Below are 21,268 nucleotides of genomic sequence, written 5' to 3'. Positions count from 1 at the left end.
CAGGAAGAACGTAAAATAACGAAATTTTATTTATTGTTCATTTACTGTATAGTGGGGAGAATAAATGATTTAATTTGTGCGTGATTTGGGGATATACAGGATGCGAAGTTTAGTAGGCAGAACTGCCACCTCTGGCAGAATAATGGCTCTAAACTTGTCTGGGGATCGTGTCGAACCGAACTTTGATTACAGGCATATTGCTTCTGCTCTATGTCAGACTTCATCCGCCGCAGCGCAGGCGCGTGATGGCGTATCAGTTTCTCGGCAACCCATATTTCCAGTGGGTGAGAGACCTGAAAGATACCCTGGCCAGGACAACAGTCGAATTTCGTCTATATCGAGGTAGGTCAGGACAGTACGGCCAGTATACGGACTTGCGTTACCTCGGTAAAAGATAACTTCATGGAGATCTCGAAGATAGAGCACATCCACTGGTCTTTAAACGTATAAAAAGTAACGCCTTCTGTTCAAGTTACTATCTGTGCGGAGCAGAGATGAACATGTTAAGTGCCTAACGGCAACTCATACCATCACACTAACAGTAGGCCCACATGACAATGACAAATGATATCGGTCTCCTTGGAAGTTCGATGCACGCATGTGTCTGTTGTGATGCTGTACGAAGAAATCGGAGTCGTTTTAAAAGATGGCGCTGCGCTACTCGTGTATCCGCTGCTGTCGTTATGCACACCACTGTCGTATAGAAACCTCTCTTGCTGCAAGCAATACTATTTCCTGGCTCGAGGTATGCGAGGTGGCTATACGATACTGCACGGCAGGGCAAACGATATACTGTATGTTTTCTTTGGCGCTAGACGTGTGGGGCCGTTAAAGTCCTTCATGGTGATGAGCATGGCGCTGTTGGATTCACTGATTCCATATTCGCATTGTAACGGATGGCTCTGAGCACTATGGAAATTAACTTCTAAGGTCATCAGTCCCCTAGAACTTAGAACTACTTAAACCCAACTAACCTAAGGACATCACGCACATCCATGCTCGAGGCAGGATTCGAACCTGCGACCGTAGCGGTCGCGCGGTTCCAGACTGTAGTGCCTAGAACCGCTCGGCCACTCCGGCCGGCCATTGTAACGGAATCCCGCTTCTGACACCAATTACAACAGGGTGTCTAGGATGGCTAGTGTGAGTGGTGATTCTGTACCGAATAAGGTTGCAGGTACAGCAGACAAGGCAATCCCTGGATACAAGAAATCCTTTATTGCTGTTTGTTTATTAGACTTTGATGTTGCTAGTCTCTATGGCGAGGGCGGTAATTACACCGTCACGGCGTCTCCAGGTACGCCAACCTCCGACCCGGCCTTGTAGACTGAGTTGCCAGATTTTCAGGCAGTAATAATCCCTTAAATGTGTATGCATTTATGCACCAAAAAATTTAAATTACGCACATAAAGTATTCACGTAAACTGTTCGCGTGAAATGATATAAAAACTGCATTGATATCGTTTTAGTACAAATAGAACATATGTAAATGCCTGTGAATGATGCACAAAGAAACGTTAACAAAACATGCAAGAAAACTAGTACTTTATATTAATTTACAGAAAGCTATTGTGCTCACAGTTATGTTTCCTCCTCCCTTCTGTCACAGTTCACAATCACTTTATGTTCCAGATGTTCGAAAGTAAGTTGTTGCCTCGCAAAATGTGCTTGTAGGAGGAGAAACTTCTCTGCTTCACAGGAACTTAAAGGTGCATGTACAGAATCGGCTGTTTGTTCCCTGTTAGCGATGTATTGCTCGGAAGTTCGAAGCACTTATCGGTTAAAGTTTCTTCGACTTCACAAATTTGTTCGTATTCTGGATTTTTGAAAGTATGTTTTGAACTTTTTGCTTCACTATTTAACTAACTCTCCCAGGAGCAGAATCAAGTTTAGAGACTGCGTTTTTGAACACAATAAATCACAAAGAGAACTGCCTGTCCCCATAGAAACAATTGCCTTGGGAAGATGAGAAAAATGAGCAGATATATATGTAAGATCAACTACTATTTCTGGGGTGTTCAGAACATCTTGGACAGTTTGAACTGATGCTGCATTTTTACGATCAAATGCAGAAACGAGTTCCTCACAGTTTCTAAATCTTCGGTGTAGTAAATTACTGCAGGCAAACATGTCTCCCAGCGCCTTATGATTGGTTCTGGTGGCAGCGGAACGTCGAGTGCTGCTGCTTTGAAGGCTTGTTTTCTATAAGATGCTTTTACACCTTCTTCAAAGCAGACAACAATTTGTCAGCAGGATGAAAATTTGCACGAATAGTTTCAACTATGTGATGTAACCCATGAGAAAGACAAATCAAATGTATCATGATGGGAAATATAACTTTGAGAGCAGTACCAGCTTTGACCATGTAACTTGCTGCACCAGTCACAAACAGTTGTACATGCTCATACTGAATGTCATATGGCCATAGTAAATTTATACAAGCGATAAAAAATGAGGAAACTGTGGAGTTATTTGTCATTTGAAACTGATCCATGGCAAGTACATACGGCGTAGATCGTACATTTTAGTCAAGGGAACCAATTAAAATATTTGAAATAAACCGTCCCTCACAGCTTTGTGTTCCGTCGATTGACACCCTTATAAAATTATTTTGAATTAGATCCCTTATTTTTTTAATGGTCTGGTCGTAGCACTGCTGTACGTATTTTTTACGTATTGTCGATTCGTCTGACATTTTACACCCTGTATGCTTCTCAGTGAAATTTCTCAGAACTAGGTTAGTTAATTTCCACAGCAGAATATCTGACAGCAAAACGGTTTCGCACAAATCAAAAGAAAACTACGAAAAAGAACTGTTAGAACATTTACCTAACAACATCTGGATGGGACCACTTTTGTGGATTGACGTCTTACATTCGTTCCGAAAATGAGTCATTTGCAGTTTAGTATTGTATTGATTTAAATGTTATGCACATTATAAATTGAAACACTTTTAAAAAATCGTATTCAAATTAAATAATAATATTAAAGCTGTTGCTATGTGTTACATATTAAGCAGCTTGTAATACTTACATCGGTTAGGAGTAGGTTTATTTTATGTAACTGTGTATCTGAAATTTGTGAAGTGTGTATTCATTGTTGTTTAAACTCCTTGATCTATGGTAAGAAAATTAGAGTTTTGTAATGTATATATGAAAGAAGCAAAAGAATATGTTGAAATTTTAAATTATTATAATATGAATATGTTTATATAATAGAATATGTTTGTTAAAACCTGCTTCATGCTTAGGGCAATTGTATTTGTAACATGTAAACGCTGTAGGAAAGTCCCTCTGCAACGGAGGTGGCATGGCGCGATGTAAAGGGAGGGGTTGGTGGTCGAACAGGGCACCTCCTTCGTGTGAAAGGTACGCAGTATGTGGCTAGCTTCAGCACGGTACACTTCGACGGTGCTAAAAGAGGTAATTGGAAGCTGCATTATAAGGGATTTGCCTCGGATGAGGATCTGACTATTATTTGGTATTCACGGCATCGTGGAATGGCTCTAATAAGTTGAAAATCCGACGCCAAGAAGAGACTTTATAGAGCATGTGTACATCAAGAGCCGTGAGTACAGTTAGCCGCCATGTCACCTGCCACCAATCTTCGCCACTGCTTCATAAACTTCATACACTCAGTTAAGTAATGTATATGGGCATGGGCCAGTTAATTTATATGCTGTTTCAGTAATAACCATACGAAACATAAATTCGTGTCCGGAACCATATTTTCAATCCTGATCACGAACCCACGCAGGGTCCTCACCTACGTGTTACTAAAATCGAGTATCCTGATTTATATGAACAATTCTTGAAAGTGAAGTTGGATAGGATTTTGCTACAGAATCCTTAGTTTATTATAAAGTATAATTTTGTAGGATTACAGCGCAAGATTGTGTAAATATTATTGGAAAGAGTACCTACTTCACAGGTAATTAAAGTTCAAGTACATATAAAGCTTAAATGAACAGATTTACGATAGTATTGTTAGAAGAGAAATTATGCACAATTTTAAAGATGGTGTATTTTTGGAACCCATCATGAAAGGTTCCTTTTTTTTTAAGTTAATTAAACCCAGTGTTGTACTTTATTGTCTTGCAAAGTAATTTATGAACTACTCCAAGTGAAGTGAATGATTAGCTTTTAGAGTTGGTCTTTACTACTGGAATAAACAAAGAACTTTGACTAGTGAAACTGTACTAGTTTATGGGTCCCCGTCATATCCACGCCGCGCGGGATTAGCCGAGCGGTCTAAAGGCGCTGCAGTCATGGACTGTGCGGCTGGTCCCGGCGGAGGTTCGAGTCCTCCCTTGGGCATGGGTGTGTGTGTGTTTGTCCTTAGGATAATTTAGGTTAAGTAGTGTGTAAGCTTAGGGACTGATGACCTTTGCAGTTAAGTCCCATAAAATTTCACACACACACACACACACACACACACACACACACACACACACACACACACACACACATCCTCCACCTATTAAGAAAAAATTTAACTATTAGTGTTACTAACAACAACTACTATATGTAGAGGAACTTAAACAGTGTATTTATGATATTGCTAACCTTTATTTGCGTTTTTCATGTCAGTCAAGATAGAAGCCCCTCATGTCCAAATTTAGTTCTGCACTTCATGCAGTGACATTTCAGTATCTGATAAAGCAATGCTCTTTAGTGTGACTGTCATTAGTAAGAACGTGGTGCCAATTTGTTCCCCATAATTTACTGGTGTGTGTGTTACTGGTAACTTCAGCTACACAATATAGAGTGCACTGTGTCAGTTTGTATCCTGTTTGCTATTCAAAGGGAAATCTTATCAAAATTAACTTCAATAACTAATACTCAATTTTCTCAAAAATTTTGCATCACCTCGGTTCCCAGAGTTACGGAACCTGTACAGAAAATTGGAATAGAGATCAACATAAACATCATCTCTGCCCTTTTTATTGCTCATGAAAACCACACATTGCATGTTGTACCATCATACAGAGAGACCTTCAGAGACAGTAGTCCCATTGCTGTAAACACCAGTATGTCTAATATCCAGTAGCACGTCCTCTTGCATTGATGCAAGGCTGTATTCATCGTGGCATACTATCCACAAGTTCATCAAGGCACTGTTGGTCCAGATTGTCCCACTCGTCAACAGCGATTCGGCGTAAATCCCTCAGAGTGGTTGGTGGGTCACGTCGTCCATAAACAACCCTTTCCAGTCTATCCCAGGCATGTACGATAGGGTTCACGTCTGGAGAACATGGTGGCCACTCTAGTCGAGCGATGTCATTATCCTGAATGAAGTCATTCACAAAATGTGCACGATGGGGGCGCGAATTGTTGTCCATCAAGACGAATGCCTCGCCAAGATGCTGCCAATATGGTTGCACTATCGCTCGGAGGATGGCATTCACGTGTCGTGCAGCTGTTACGGCGCCTTCCATGACCACCAGTGGTGAACGTCGGCGCCACATAATGCCACCCCAAAACAGCAGGGAACCTCCACCTTGTTGCACTCGCAGGACAGTGTGTCTAACGCGTTCAGCCTGACCAGGTTGCCTCCAAACACGTCTCCGACGATTGTCTGGTTGAAGGCATATGCGACACTCATTGGTGAAGAGAACGTGATGCCAATGCTGAGCGGTCCATTCGGCATGTTGTTGGACCCATCTGTACCGCGCTGCATGGTGTCGTGGTTGCAAAGATGGACTTCGCCATGGACATCAGGAGTGAAGTTGCGCATCGTGCAGCCTATTGAGTACAGTTTCAGTCATAATACGATGTCTTGTGGCTGCACGAAAAGCATTATTCAACATGATGGCGTTGATGTCAGGGTTCCTCCGAGCCGTAATCCGCAAGTAGCGGTCATCCACTGCGGTAGTAGCCCTTGGGCGGCCTGAGCGAGGTATGTCATCGTCAGTCTAGGTATGGTTGAACTACAGACAATAAGAGCCGTGTACCTCCATCCTGGTGGAATAACTGGAAGTGATCGGTTGTCGGACTCCCTCCGTCTAATAGGCGCTGCTCATGCATGGTTGTTTATATCTTTGAGTGGGTTTGGTGACATCTCTGAACAGTCATAGGGACTGTACCTGTGATACAATATCCACAGTCAATGTCTATCTTCAGGAGTTCTGGGAACCGGGGTGATGCAAAACTTTTTTTGATGTGTGTATATTTACAAGTTAATGTGCCTAATTGGGCTCGCGACCGTTAATTTTTTTTTCTTTCTTTTATGATTTTACCACTTTCATTAACTCCCAAGGTTACAGTCCGTTTGGTTTTTTTTTTTTTTTTTTTTGTTAATTTCATCAAAATCAGTCTATTATATTCCGATACCCTTGTCCATTAGACACGCGCGCGGTCGAACTTCAAAATCCTCTCAGAGGGTAACATTAGCGTGTTTCACTGCACGTTCGTGTTATAAGGTCCAAAGGACACAGTCCCGAGTAGTCCCTTAATATTCATGTTGGTGCAGCTCTGCAGGGAAACCAGGGAGGTCTCGCAACCAAGGCCACGTACTACGAGAGCAAGTGCAAAGGGTAACTCCTAGCAGCGAATGGGGAAAAATGAACATCATAAATAAATACATAAAAATAAGCTTTCATATTAACCGAATAAGTGAGGACATATTCAAAAAAATACATATTTTGTAGAGAATAAGTATTTTAATTTGAAACCATTAAAGATTTCCGAAAATCTTATGCTTATTCACAAAACAGACAAAATATCCGTTTATATGAACTATAAAAAATGCCTAAAACGTAAGAAAACAAGTGAATCGAACATATTATCCACAAAGCATACGTGTCGAATAACAGAAAAAATATGCATTTGCTCGAAAATCCGGTCCCTACTGATGGTGCTGGCCGTGTGCTACCACCACAGCTGTGTCTGAGGGAAAGAAATCTCACGTTACCGCCGGTCCGTAGCGTGGTAAGACCAATGAAGATAGCTGTCACTGTAAATACGTCAGGTTGCGTCCGTCCCTCCCCTCTCCTCCCTCCCCACCCTCCCCCACCAGTTGTACAGGGCGCGGACGTCCGAAAAGGTGGCATCAGAGTGTTGGCTACTAAGGACCTGGGCAGTCAGGCAATGCTCGTTCGTGGGGCGACGTTGGCGGCAGCGACCTCAGGGCTGTGTCAGTACAGCTTGCGGCGCTGATTGACACACAGTAGGCGCCAGAGATGGGAACCCATCCGACTGACGTTTCACTTTAATGGGTTAAATAAGTAACTGTTTGTTTGCCTGCAGCTTTCAACAACGTCAGCCCAATCTTCCAAGCCAATAAAAAGAACACTAGACGCCCAAGGTTGGACTCGAGCCCATCCTGACACACGCCGAGACAATTCCTACCAATCAATAGCGGTCATTTGCAGTACGCCCTGAACATATCGCATGTGTGTGGCAATAAGGCCGGCTCACTGCGCGGCTGACATGTAAGTGGCGGAAACAACACTTTTTCACTTCAGCATGAGGCCTAACATGATCTTCTGATAAACAGCCAACTTAAAATGCCATATTGAATAAGAAACCCCGTGCATAATTCTTCTTTCTATATAGAATCAATATAGCAATTCTCCAAAGTATTTTGTGTGGTTGCACTGAAATGCGAATTATTTGCTACCATCTTCAAGGTGATGCAATTTTAATGGTCAGGAATATACAGGGTGAACTTTAACAAAACCAACAAACTGCAGGGACGGATTCCTGACTGTAAATAGAAGAAAAATGTCCTATGAACATGTGTCCGGAAATGGACGGTGTGTGTGCAACGATAACAAGTTGTCACGGAACACATTACAGAGCTGCATCGCATCCACGTCACAACAGATGTTCAACGTGGCCTCCATGGGATGCAAAACACGTGTTCACACGTCGCATCATGGATTGCCGCATTCATTCGCACATTCAGGCCTCTCTCCGAATATCGTCTCACTGTGGAAATGGGGTGATGCTCCGTTATGCAGAAACCACATAACCTGTCATATTACCAAAGGCACATTCTTAAGCAGCCCCGACAGAGTACACTGCAGTAAGTCCACTTACGTTTCCCCGTCGAGACATTGCAGAACAATAACCGGTCCAAGTATGTGGACGCCAAAAATCCGTGCTCACACATTGATGCTGAACCGATGCTGGTGAGACACCTCAACTGTTCCCCGAAGATTGTCTGTAGCGCACAAAAGATAGTTATGCAGATTGATGATGTCAGTTGTGGTAGAGGTTGTTTCGTTGGTAAAGAGGATTGATGACAGAAATCCTATAATTGTGACGTATGTAGCTTCAGACAGGTTGCTTACAGGCCATCAACTTGCCTCCTCCTAACCAACAGACGGCCATCACTGGCACAGAGGCAGAACCAGCGGTCATCAGAAAAGACAACAGACCTCTAGCAAGTCCTCTAATGAGCTCTCGTTTGACACCACTGAAGTCGCAAATGACAGTGGTTTAGGATCAGTGGAATCGACGCTACAGGGAGTCTGGTTCGGAGCTGTCCTGGAAGTACCCGGTTTGTAACAGTCCTTTGTGTCACTGTCCATAACGCCAAATACGATAGTCTTGCCTCACCGTAAATCCAAGTGGCCGTCCGGAGCTCGGTCTTATTGCGACTGTACATTCTCGTCACCACCGCTGCCAGCAAACGTGTACAGTGGCTACATCCACTGTGGTGTGCCACGCTTGTCTGCGCAAGATGGAATCCTTCTGGAAATCCACGAAGAAGGGAGGAAGTGGATGGGGCGTTAGGAGATTAGACTGGTGGGATTCAGATAGTATTGCAACAAATGGTGCTGTCCGCATTATCTAAATGATCCTAGCATTCGCTTCAAGTGACTTAGGGAATCAGGATCGCCTCAGACGAATTTGTTTTCCCGGATTCTGGATATGTCTCCAGTGTTTTAATCACCAAGGCAACTCACTCGATCTATTTGAAGATATCTTTGTGTGAACAACATTCGCTCTAGTGACTCAACCAGGTATGAACATCGCATTAAAATACAAAAGCCCCATTTTCTTCCCAATCTTCTCCAACGTCGATCTGCTGCCGCACATAAACGAGTACCAACATGAACGCCCCATACCCCTCTCTTACTCGCTTACATTTTCCCATCCTACCACCTCCAGGCCCCATAAGCTATCATTAGATCAAGGCTTTAATAACTGCCACAGTTTCTTGACCACTATAATACCATCCTAGTTCCTCGATATTCCAGACTATTTATCAGACATTTTGCAGCCCAACAGATACCCTGTGTCGTGTGCCGCGGTCGGTATCATATAAGAACTTAATTAGCAATTTCCGTTTTCTTTTGGATATGTAATTGAGAATTAGTCTGATAGGAATTACACAAACACGAAGTTCATTATTTTGTTTATTCTATGTGAAATTGTGAAGAATGGCGCATTCGGGAGGACGACGGTTCACACCCGCGTCCGGCCATCCTGATTTAGGTTTCCCGTGATTTCCGTAAATCGCTTCAGGCAAAAGCTGGGATGGTTCCTTTGAAAGGGCACGTCCGACTTCCTTCCCCATCTTTCCCTAATCCGATGGGAACAATGACCTCGCTGTTTGCTCCCCTCCACCAAATCAACCAACTATTGTGAAGAATGGAAATTATTTACGATTCGTAAAGTGGACTATAATTGCGCAGATTCTCGTATTCTGCTAGTAAGAAGCGAGTGACATTCCGTTTAAACAAACCATTTCAAAAGCGAATTATTTATACAGCACCAGTTCCTCGCTAACAGTTTATGACAGCCTGAAGATAACGGAATCACAACCTACGTTCTGTTTTCTGTACAGAGCACAACAACTACGGAGGACTGCAGGTTGGTAAACATCATTCAGAACTTATGCATTCCACTCAGGGCGGTGGAAGCACTCTTAGTACAAATAAGATCACTAAACAAAAAACATGGCTCTGAGCACTATGGGACTTAACATCTGAGGTCATCAGTCCCCTAGAACCGTAGCGGTCGCTCGGTTCCAGACTGAAAGGCCTAGAACCTCTCTGCCACAACGGCCGGCAGATCACTAACACGTCATCTGTGGTAACACAGAGGACGTATGAGAGAGGGAAATTTTCGAGGGACGGGATTTACCATTCAAACGTAAATCTCCCTCATTCTTTCTCCCTGTCCCTCTTTTTTTCACTTGCCGTAACAGCAATGCGTATGCTTGCTGCTGGCTAAATAGACATTCTACCTCAGAAACTGCTGGTGTGTTCCGAAAAATTTTGCAAATGTTGAAATGTATGTGAATTCCTAGACTTACACACTAGTTAAACTAACTTATGCTAAGAACAACACACACACCCATTCCGGAGGGAGGACTCGAACCTCCGGCGGGAGGCGCCACGCAGTCCATGACATGACGCCTCAAACCGCGCGGCCACTCCACGTGGCGACAGCTGAGTACAAAAAATGGAAAAGGATGTAAGTGCCAAAAATTAAAAAATTACCTTTATAGTGAAAAGGATTGTATAAACCAAGCGTAATAAAACGAGAAAGGTTGCAAGTTGCAGTAAAATTCCTAATAGTTTCAAGAGCAGTTCGAAGATAGCAGCACTGTGCAAGCGCCAGCGGGGCTGAGATGGGAATGGATGTAAGTGCCACGGCCATGATGTATGTGCCGTCCATTAACAGTCATGGGAAAGAGATACCTGCAAAACAGCCACCAGCAGAACAGGCAAGCTGCTCCTGTAAGTACGAGTGTAAATACATAAGCAGTGAACAAAAACAGTTATTGTTTTTGGAGTTTTATAAAGTTGATGACGAAAGCCAAGGAACATATTTGTTGAATTATATTCAAATGTTACCTATTGGTCCCAGACGTCATGGGACGTACAAAAGTGCAGCAAAGAGTAGGCGGACTTGTACTTTTGCTTATAACATCCCCGATGGTACAGGGAAAAATGTAAAAGTGTGCAAAAAAACCTTCAGAGAAATTTTTTCTGTATCTGAAATGAAACTGATTGTTTTACAAACAAAAAAGAAATCAGGTTGCTTGGTGTTTGAGGACAAAAGAGGGAAAACACCTGTACCAAAGGCACACAAGTTTAAATTTACAGAAGATGATCGAAATCTTGTAAGATATCATATAAATTCATTCCCCAAATACGAAAGTCACTACAGTCAAAAAAATCAAGTAATGAGTTTTTGTCACCTGATCTCAATAAACACCGAATGTACGTGGCTTTTAAATAACGAACTCCTGCAAGTAATGTTACATACAATTTTTACACAAAAGTGTTAAAACAAGATTTTCCAAACCTAAAATTTAAAGCTCTTGCAGCTGATACCTGTAAAAAGTGTGACCTTTTGAAGGCAAAGTTGCGATCTACCACCAGCGAAATGGCAAAAGAGGAAGTAAAAGCCCAGCAAGAGTTCCATCACCGAAAATGGGAAAAGGCACATAAGTGTATGAAACAAGATATTACTTCTTCACAGCTTCAAACGGCTACCTATACAACCTTATGAATTGAGCTACAACAAGTTATGTTTGTTCCAATGCTTACACATAGCACTATGTTTTATTGTAGACAGCTATCTTGCTACAATCTAGGAATACATGTTGGAGACAATGGCTGTGCATATATGTGTATGTGGGATGAAGGGATTGGAGGCCGTGGTGCTAACAAAATAGCTTCTTGTTTGTTCAAAGTTGCTTCTACTGGAGGCCATTTTCCTCGTAAAAGGCTTGTGTTATGGTGCGATAATTGCGGAGCGCAAAACAAAAACCAGATGATTTTAATGTCTTATTTATTTAGTCCACAAAGGAATTTATCATTCAATTGATGTGAAATATCTTGTAAGTGGACACAGCTACATGAGCTGTGACCGTGATTTTGGGGTGATTGAGAAAAAACTCAAAGCTGTGAAAGTGATAACACCCAAAGATCTTGAAGCGTTAGTTGCAAGTGTAAAATTTACAACACCTTTTACTGTAGTATCTATGAATACTGATGACTTCATAGATTTTAAAGGCCTTGCTAACGACTACCTAAGTACAAAAGATTTGGCTATAAGTAAAATTTCCCACTTCCACATTTCTCACAAGAATCCTAGCGCAGTGAAAGTGGCATCAGTTTTGGGTCTTGAAGGTGATGTTATGGTAACTTGGAAAAAAGTTGATGTTTCAAAGAAATATGCTAATCTGGACAATGTACCAGATATTCATGACTTGCCAAAAATACACTTTAAATCCAAAATCTCACAAGAAAAGAAGAATGATATTTTGGGAATGATAGATTATATAGAGAAAGAAGAAGTCAAGAGCTTCTACGGAGCCCTGTTGGAGAACAAAGATGAAGAGGCCTGCAACATGGAGGTATAGGAAGAAGATGAGGAGTAGGACTCCTTGGAGGAAAGAAGTACAGTACTGCAAGTTCATTTCAATTACTAAATGCAGATAACTTTGCATCTGATTTCTCGTATATATACTTGTTTTTAAAATGAAATTGATTTAGTCAAAAACGATCAACTGTATCAGAACGAATGTCAAAGTGAATAAAAAGTCAAAATATTATGAATATAGCTGAGAAACCCAAAATAAATTTAGATGTCTGATTCAGTTTTTGGTTTTCAGGTGGCTTATACTTACCGATGAAAGAAGAAGCGGAATAATCTGAAGGCAAACAACTTAGCTTCAAAAAAACCATCCAAAATTTTATTTTATACCTTTTTTATATTAGCCTAGTATTGAAAGAGTAAAATTCTATGTAAAGTTATTAAACGTTCTCAGAACTACAATGGACTTACCATCTTTTTTTAACATAAACCCTTGACTTACATCCTTTTCACAAACTTAGTAAGGCACTTACAGCATTTTCCAGAAAACGAAAGCGTGGCACTTACTTATTTTTCCATATAAGTTTTGTTCCCTTTATACACATTCATAAAAAAACTGTTTTCATGTTTGGTAGAGGTATTTTGATATACACATATTTTTTCATAAAATTAATACAATCGTTCAATCTTTCGACCAACTTTGTTGTATGGGAGCGAAAGCTGGGTGGATTCAGGGTACCTTATCAATAAGGTTGAGGTTACGGATATGAAAGTAGCTAGGATGATTGCAGGTACTAGTAGATGGGAACAATGGCAGGAGGGTGTCCACAATGAGGAAATCAAAGAAAAACTGGGAGTGAACTCTATAGATGTAGCAGTCAGGGCGAACAGGCTTAGATGGTGGGGTCATGTTACACGCATGGGAGAAGCAAGGTTACCCAAGAAACTCATGGGTTCAGCAGTAGAGGGTAGGAGGAGTCGGGGGAGACCAAGGAGAAGGTACCTGGATTCGGTTAAGAATGATTTTGAAGTAATAGGCTTAAGATCAGAAGAGGCACCAATGTTAGCACGGTATAGGGGATCATGGAGGAATTTTATAAAGGGGACTATGCTCCAGACTGAACGCTGAAAGGCATAATCAGTCTTAAATGATGATGATGATGATTAATACAATCATCCAATATTTAAGACATATATTTGAATATTGAAAATTGTAGTTTATGGCACTAACATCCTATTTCATTTTTTGTACATAATTTTGTTTCTGTGATTGATTTCTGTTGCAATTTTATAGAAAAGTAAATACACTTAATACAGTGTCATCTTTCAGCAGCTGTATATCAACTGTATATCAGCTTTTGAAAAAATCATTGCTGTATAAAAGGGCGCCCATAGACATGAGCATTGGGGGAGGGGGGGGGGGGGGCACGTGCTCTCCTCATCCCTTAGCTCTGAAGGAAATGAAAAATATATAGTGCAGTCAGGTGTCCTTCTTTGAAGAAAATTATTCGAAAGTCGGGTTACATAGGTTTTTAACAGGTTTGGAACTGGAACGTTTTGTATTATAAGTCACCAATCGTCTCCAAACCATTAAAAATGCTCCATACCCCAACGTCTAGCACCACCCCACCCCACCCCCCCTTGCAAACAATCGTATAGACTCCCTTGGCTGTAAATGACGCTATATTTCGACGAATTCCCTTCGTATTGCAAGTATCCATTTCTTTGGAAGTTCTGGGCGAGAGTGAGGGAATCTGGAAAGATTTTATGTATCTTTGTAGGAGTATCCGTGTTTCTCGAGAATCATTTTCTTTACATTATATTAAATCTTACGTAACGTATATGGAGAATTGAATGCCGCCGCGCATTTAGAGGCGCAATGTCACGAATAGCGTGGCCCCTCCCGCCGGAGGTTCGAGTCCTCCCTCGGGCATTGGTGTGTGTGTGTGTGTGTGTGTGTGTGTGTGTGTGTGTGTGTGTGTGTGTTGTCCTTAGCCTAAGGTAGTTTAAGTAGTGTGTAAGTCTAGGGACCGATGACCTCAGCAGTTTGGTCCCTTAGGAAGTCACACACATTTGAACATTTGAGTTGAATGCCAGTTCCTGTCATCCATCGGCTCCTGCATCCACATACATCTTTTAGCAGTTATTTTTAAATGATATAATCCGTCAGAGCCACTCTAAATTCGCAAGCAGTAAAGCTACGAATGCCCCTTTACAATATGGAAGCTCCACCAAAGCTCGTCACGGTTTTCTACTCAAAGAGGTCTTTGAGTAGTCTCTCCAGTTTAGTGTTGAACTCACTGGCCACACCAAAACAGCCACGTTGTAAAATACTGCGAACATTGTCAGCATTGTTTAACTGCGAAGACAAATCTGTGCTATTATGGAACTCACGGCACTTTGAACTGCGAATGGCAGTTGATTAAACCACATGCGAAATTTCAGCTTCTGTAAGCAATGTTCGAAGGTTATGCTAAAATTCTAATGGGAATATGTTGCCTGTAACTTCACTATATGGCACTTGTTGAATTCATAGTCCCTTGAGTTCCGAAGACAACGAAACACTTGGTTTTTCAGCTGTTCATTTTTTTCACACAGTGGTTGTTTTGTGAATAATCTCAGACAATAATGAACGACTCTGAGTGTCCAAAGCATCAATGTTTAGTGCAAACTGAAAACTGCTATCCATAGACAGTAACGAAAATTACAGAATTTTGAACCACAGGTCTGGCTGTTGCGGCATATACAGGGAGTGGGCAAAAAATGGGAACACCAAAAACATAACACATTACAATGCCTAATACAGTATATGTATCCCACTGGCGTTCAAAACAGCATCCAATCATCTCGAAATGGATAACTGCAGGCCCTGTACGGTTTTCAAGGGAATTTTATATCATTCTTCCTGCAAACTTGTGACAAGTTCAGGTACCTATGATAAATCTGGAGAGTGCTCAAGCTCCCTTCTCTCCAAAGTAGCCCAAAACGGTTCAATAATATTGAGATCTGGTGATTGCGTAGGCCAGGGGATGCGACATTTCATCCTCGTGCTAAAAGTGCTAACAGTGAGATATTGCAGTTTATTATTGCTCACTTGCAAATACATAAAGCATGAAACAATACAGAAATTCATCCACATGGAAGTAAGTTAAAGGAAGGGAAGACAGACACAATAATAAAAAAGATATTGTATATTACATTATTTCAGTGATTGTCTTTATTTATCGATAATTGTGTCACCACAAGTGGTATTAGCAAAATGGAGAAACCAATGTAAGATACTGATTTCTGTGGCGTCATCATGGGTACCAGTGACGTTGTTGCCTGAGATAAAACTGCTACCTCCATACTCCAGTCCAATCGAATCAAACCACACACAGAGCTCAGTTCGAAACATAGTAAAGAACAATGATAAGTGGGACATCTACGACACACCAGACAACAATCGACACTTGAGTGCCTCTCGGCGATGATTTCAGACACACATTGTCAGCAGTGCTACCAAGAATGAGTGCTGATGAGTTAAAAGGCCTGCTTAAATGGCTCCAGCCTGCGGCGCAATATCACGCGGGTGCATTTAACTGTGAACAGGCTTGCGCGAAGTCCACATGAATGGACTCGCCCGCACACTAGGAGGTACGTTTTGTTTTCTCAGCGACTCTTAGAAATCATGCAAGCATGATCGATACGATAGCGTCATGATTACTAAGCGGTCTGCTTATCGGTAATAGTTTTGTGCTGCAGAGCAAGTAAGTTGCTAAATCTTTAAAGCGTCACCGGTTTGTAAGTGAATCATTGGGACATTAAGTACTAAGTACTATGTGATAGATCGCTTGTGCATGTTAGAGGGACTACAATTGTCTATAGCAATCTATTTTATCACGTTCATATGAACTAGCATTTACAGTTCTGTCGAGTTATCTGGAGCAACACGTATATCCATTATTCGGTTATAGAGATCGTAAATAGAAACATAAAAGAAGTGTGAAATTATGTGTGGTTTGTAAGTTAAAAAATAAAAAAGTCTCCCTCTAAGATTTTTTATAAAAATAATAGCCTGATTTTCTTGATGATTACATAGCAAAAACTCACGTCTTCCATCTATCTGCATCAGGATTAGGACCGCATGAGAAGTAGGATTTGTTGATTCTAGGATGATATGCGTTTTTGTAAGTGAATGGTTCGTAAAGGAAGAGGAAGGCAAAGCTGTTGGTAAAGGAAGGGGAGAAGTTGCGAGAACTGGAGATCTGGCATAGAGAGGACAATGAGAATTCTGTTTAATCTGGAAGATTGAGCAGATATCTAGGTGAATGTCAAGGGCAGCTAGGGAAATGCTAGTCCAGGAAATTCGAACTTGTGGACCCTTTGAATCATGCCCGATTCGGACTCACTGTTCAAAAAAATGGTTCAAATGGCTATGAGCACTATGGGACTCAACATCTTAGGTCATAAGTCCCCTAGAACTTAGAACTACTTAAACCTAACTAACCTAAGGACATCACGCACATCCATGCCCGAGGCAGGATTCGAACCTGCGACCGTAGCAGTCCCGCGGTTCCGGACTGCAGCGCCAACTCAACATCTTAGGTCATAAGTCCCCTAGAACTTAGAACTATTTAAACCTAACTAACCTAAGGACATCACACACATCCATGCCCGAAGCAGGATTCGAACCTGCGACCGTAGCAGTCCCGCGGTTCCGGACTGCAGCGCCAGAACCGCACGGCCACCGCGGCCGGCGGACTCACTGTATTCCTCCTGGGGAGTGTATCTAACTGAATGTATGTCACGTTGTGGCATTATCCACGCACAAATACATATCCTGATGTTACAGGGCGTACGTTGATTATGGTCCGTAGAGTCTTATGTGTAAACAAAGTAAATGTCATGCGAGCCGATGCAAGTGGCCTTCATCAACGTGACGACGAATTCATGTGTGTGAAACCCGTTAAAAGAAGAAAGGCATTTGACCTGTCTCTTTTCATAATTATTCGTTCTTGATAATTATTCAGTTGGATAATGAGATCAGAAAGCAGTAGCTTGCTTGGGTAAGGATATGAGATTAACTATTAGAAAGATTTGTTTGCATTACAGTGGTTGATCAAACCAGTTTTCATTTTTCAGTTAACACTCCAAATAACTTTGGTGCTAGTAACTTCTCCTTCTGAATCTGGAAATAAGCCACGACTTCCGTGGACGCTGAGGATGAGCTAACGGTACGGCTCAGGCTGGCTTGTTTTCCTCTGGGAACTGCGACCTGGAGAGCAAGCCAGTGACTGCGTTTGTGAATCGGGGCCACGAAACAGTCTTGAGGTGAGAAACTAGCCTCTCGCCCAACCTTTCTGCTTTCTCGTGGACTTTGTAGCGAGGCTAGCTGTTTAACAGAAGGCACAGATTGGTCAATGGTTCTGTGACGTCAAATGGACGTTGGATATTCGTTCAACAGGTGTTCAAAATGGCTCTAAGCACTATGGGACTTAACATCTGAGGTCATCAGTCCCCTAGACTTAGAACTACATAAACCCAACTAACCTAAAGGCATCACACACATCCATGCCCGAGGCAGGATTCGAAACTGCGACCGTAACATATGTTCATTTACCACTTCATCTAACAAACGATCGGCCACTGTAGGCAGTTAAAAAGTGAAACAACCACTCGGTACCATGTTAGAACACACGAGTGGCTAATTTCATCTTCCTCTAACTTTGCCAAGCAGTAGCTCCTAGTGAATGTTCAGCATTGTAAAACAACTGTTTTTAAATTATTGATATTTTGTGTTTAATGAAGATTCCACAAGTCTGTTTTATGGCAATAAAACAGCTACCTAAAATTTGCATCTGACTCTTATTCTGTTAGTGGATAATTCCCTTATCATTGGCAATAAATTCAGTGTAAAATTTTGATTTCCCACCTTCAGTTTCAATGCTAGGGTTGCAATCTTCTTTACGGCGGTTTCTTATTGCTACCTTTTTAAATCCCATGTGCATATCTCACCAGCATTGGATGTCAACCCACATAAGCGGGATTTCACACCTGAGTTCATTCCTTTTCACCAGTGCGACTTATCTTACAGGCTGCAAACAGTGTATACCATAATTATTGAGTGGTGTATGTTTTGTTGAGAGTTTTAAGATCTGGTAATCAGTTTGCATTGCGCCGGAGTTCGACGTGGTGGGAGAGGACAAAAAAGCTTTCGTCAAAAGGAGGTGAGCTCCAGCATCCTACCAATGCTGTCTGGTAGGTCACAATAAGGTACCGACAAAACTGACAACCAAGCGAGGGGGCGCGGTGGTTAGCACACTAGTCTCGCGTTCGGGACGACGTCGATTCAAACCAGCGTCTGGCTATCCTGATTTAGGTTTTCCGTGATTTCCCTAAATCGCTTCAGGGAAATGCTTCCTTTGAAAGGGCTCGGCCGATTTCCTTCCCCAACCTTCCCTAATCCGATGGGACCGATGACCTCACTGTTTGATCCCCCCTCCCAAACAAACCAACCAACCAACCAAAACTGAGACTGATAGCCAATCATGCTGCCGCGTTATCTCGTACTTACACGTTATGTGTCCCAGAATCTCCCATAACGACAGCAGCAAATAGTAATCAAAGCGATACAATTTAAACAGGGTCTAAGTCAGCTAGTCGGTGCTGAAAGTATAAAAATAACATAAGTAGAAGGTTAAAGTAATTTTAGAAAGAAAGTATACTTCAATAGATCCTCAGATGTGGACAATGGCGAATACTGTTTAATACCACAACAGTTTATACTTTAAGTATAAAACAGAAAAACCGTCAGTATGTAGTCGAGCACCACACATATAGCATTGCTTCCTTGCATTTTTCATACAGACTTCACAGTTTCTTTCTTTTTCTCGTGACTACTCGCTCAAGCTTATGTCTAGATTTTGAACATCTGATTTTTAGAGAAACATGTAATTTTGATGTTTTTATATATGCATGTCCAACTGGCTTCAAGTCGGAAAGAAAAGATAATACTGCGATCTTCGTAATCGAAGCATAAGTAATATTTTCATTTCCAAAACAATAAATGCCATGTGAATTGTCCATTGTCATATGTGTTGCATTTGTCAACCGATCTTCGTAATCGAAGCATAAGGAATATTTTCATTTCCAAAACAATAAATGCCATGTGGATTGTCCATTGTCATATGTGTTGCATTTGTCAGACGTGTAAAGTACAATGTCTTTCCCAAAAGTCTGATTTTATACCTCTGCAGATTACAGACATGCTTATCCACGTCTCCTATGGGCTTGCTATATTCTGCAATCAATCTAGCCTGTGGAGATTCAAGATTGTCTTCTTTTTTCTTTCTCCGTCACTTGATAAGAGTTATTGCAGTTTACAGTGATTACAAAGAATTTTTAACCGAACCGTTACTTTCACGTTACTGCTAATATCTCGTTTTGGCCATCCAATCCCTTGTCATGTTTTTTGTTTTGTTTGTTTTGTTCTTTTTTTCGGGTGGAACCGCAGCGTAGAATACGTCATAATATAACATTATATAATGAATGAGTCCAGGAAAGCTGCAGACAGTTTAACTAGTAGTGTTTCTTTCTTACTACAAGCTGTTTTCGGCTATAGTGCTATTCTCTAAGTAAACCTGCAGATATTGCAACTGGTGAGTCTACTTACGTTTATAAAAGTTGTACATAAAGGTCAGTTTACATATATACTTACGTCTAGTTGTAATAGACGCCACATTGCGTCTGTCGCCTGACTATTTGATGCTAGAATGTTAAAAGTCACGAAATTTCTGTTTGTATAGAATTTTTACTTGGGAATGGCGCTATTGGCGAAAAAAGATTTTAGTAAGGGAGAAGCACTACTAATTGAACTATCTTCAGCTTGCCTGGAATCATTCACTATAAAATCTTGTCATGTAGTTGTTGTTCTGGTCTTCAATCCGAAGGCTGGTCTGATGCAGCTCTCCAAGCTGCTCCATCCTGTGCAAGCCTCTCCGTCTCTGAATAACTACTGCAACCTACATCCTTCTAAATCTGCTTACTGTATTCATGTCTTAGTCTCTCTCTACGATTTTTACGTGATATACCCATCTAATCTTCGGCATTCCTCTGTAGCATCACATTTCAAAAGCCTATATTCCCTTATTGTGCAAACTGTGTATCGTCCATGTTTCACTTCCATACACGGCTGCACTCCCGATAAATAACTCCAGAAAAGACTTCCGAATACTTAAATCTATATTCGATGTTAACAAATTTCTCTTCTTCGGAAAAGCTTTCCTTGCCATTACCAATTCATATTTTATATCATCTACTTCGGCCATCTTCAACTTTAGGTATTTCGTTCCCTAATCTTATTCTCCAGCTTCACCTGATTTAATTCTATTAGATTCTATTATCCTTCTTTTGCTTTTGTTGATATTCATTCTATATGCTCCTTTCAAGTCACTGTCCATTCCGCTCAATTGATCTTCCAAGTCCTTTGCTGTCCCTGACAGAATAACAATCTAATCGGCAAACCTCAAAGTATTTGTTTCTTCTCCCTGAACTTTAATTCCGACTCCAAATTTTCTTTGATTTCCTTTACTGATTGTTCGATGTACAGATTGAATAACATCGGGGATAGGCTACAAATGTATCTGACTCTTCTCAACCACTGCTTCCTATTTACGCGCCGGCTGCTGTGACCGCGCTGCTGCTACGGTTGCAACTTCGAATCCTGCCTCGGGAATGGATGTGTGTGATGTCCTTAGGTTAGTTAGGTTTAAGTAGTTCTAAGTCTAGGGGACTGATGACCTCAGATGTTAAGTCCCATAGTGCTTAGAGCCATTTAAAACTTTTTACGCCCCTCGACTCTTATAACTGCCGTCTAGTTTCTGTGCAAGCTGTAAATGTCTTTCGCTATCTGTATTTTACCTCTGCTACCTTCAGAATTTCGAAAAGAGTATTCCAGTCAACTTTGTCAAAAGCTCTCTCCAAGTCTACAAATGCTATAATCT

At 41.4% G+C, this 21,268-nt stretch overlaps 1 protein-coding gene across 3 annotated transcripts in view; it reads right to left on the bottom strand.

Annotated features, from left to right (window-relative positions):
- The window catches only part of LOC124723125 (sodium-coupled neutral amino acid transporter 9-like), a 345,123-nt gene that overhangs the window by 190,362 nt on the left and 133,493 nt on the right, over window positions 1–21,268 (bottom strand). The gene's annotated exons all lie outside the window — the stretch shown is intronic.

The sequence above is a fragment of the Schistocerca piceifrons genome, chromosome X (assembly GCF_021461385.2).
Source record: "Schistocerca piceifrons isolate TAMUIC-IGC-003096 chromosome X, iqSchPice1.1, whole genome shotgun sequence".
Taxonomy (NCBI): Eukaryota; Metazoa; Arthropoda; class Insecta; order Orthoptera; family Acrididae; genus Schistocerca; species Schistocerca piceifrons.
The sequence above is the reverse complement of the archived record's forward strand: the minus strand, read 5'-3'. Positions and strand labels throughout refer to the sequence as shown.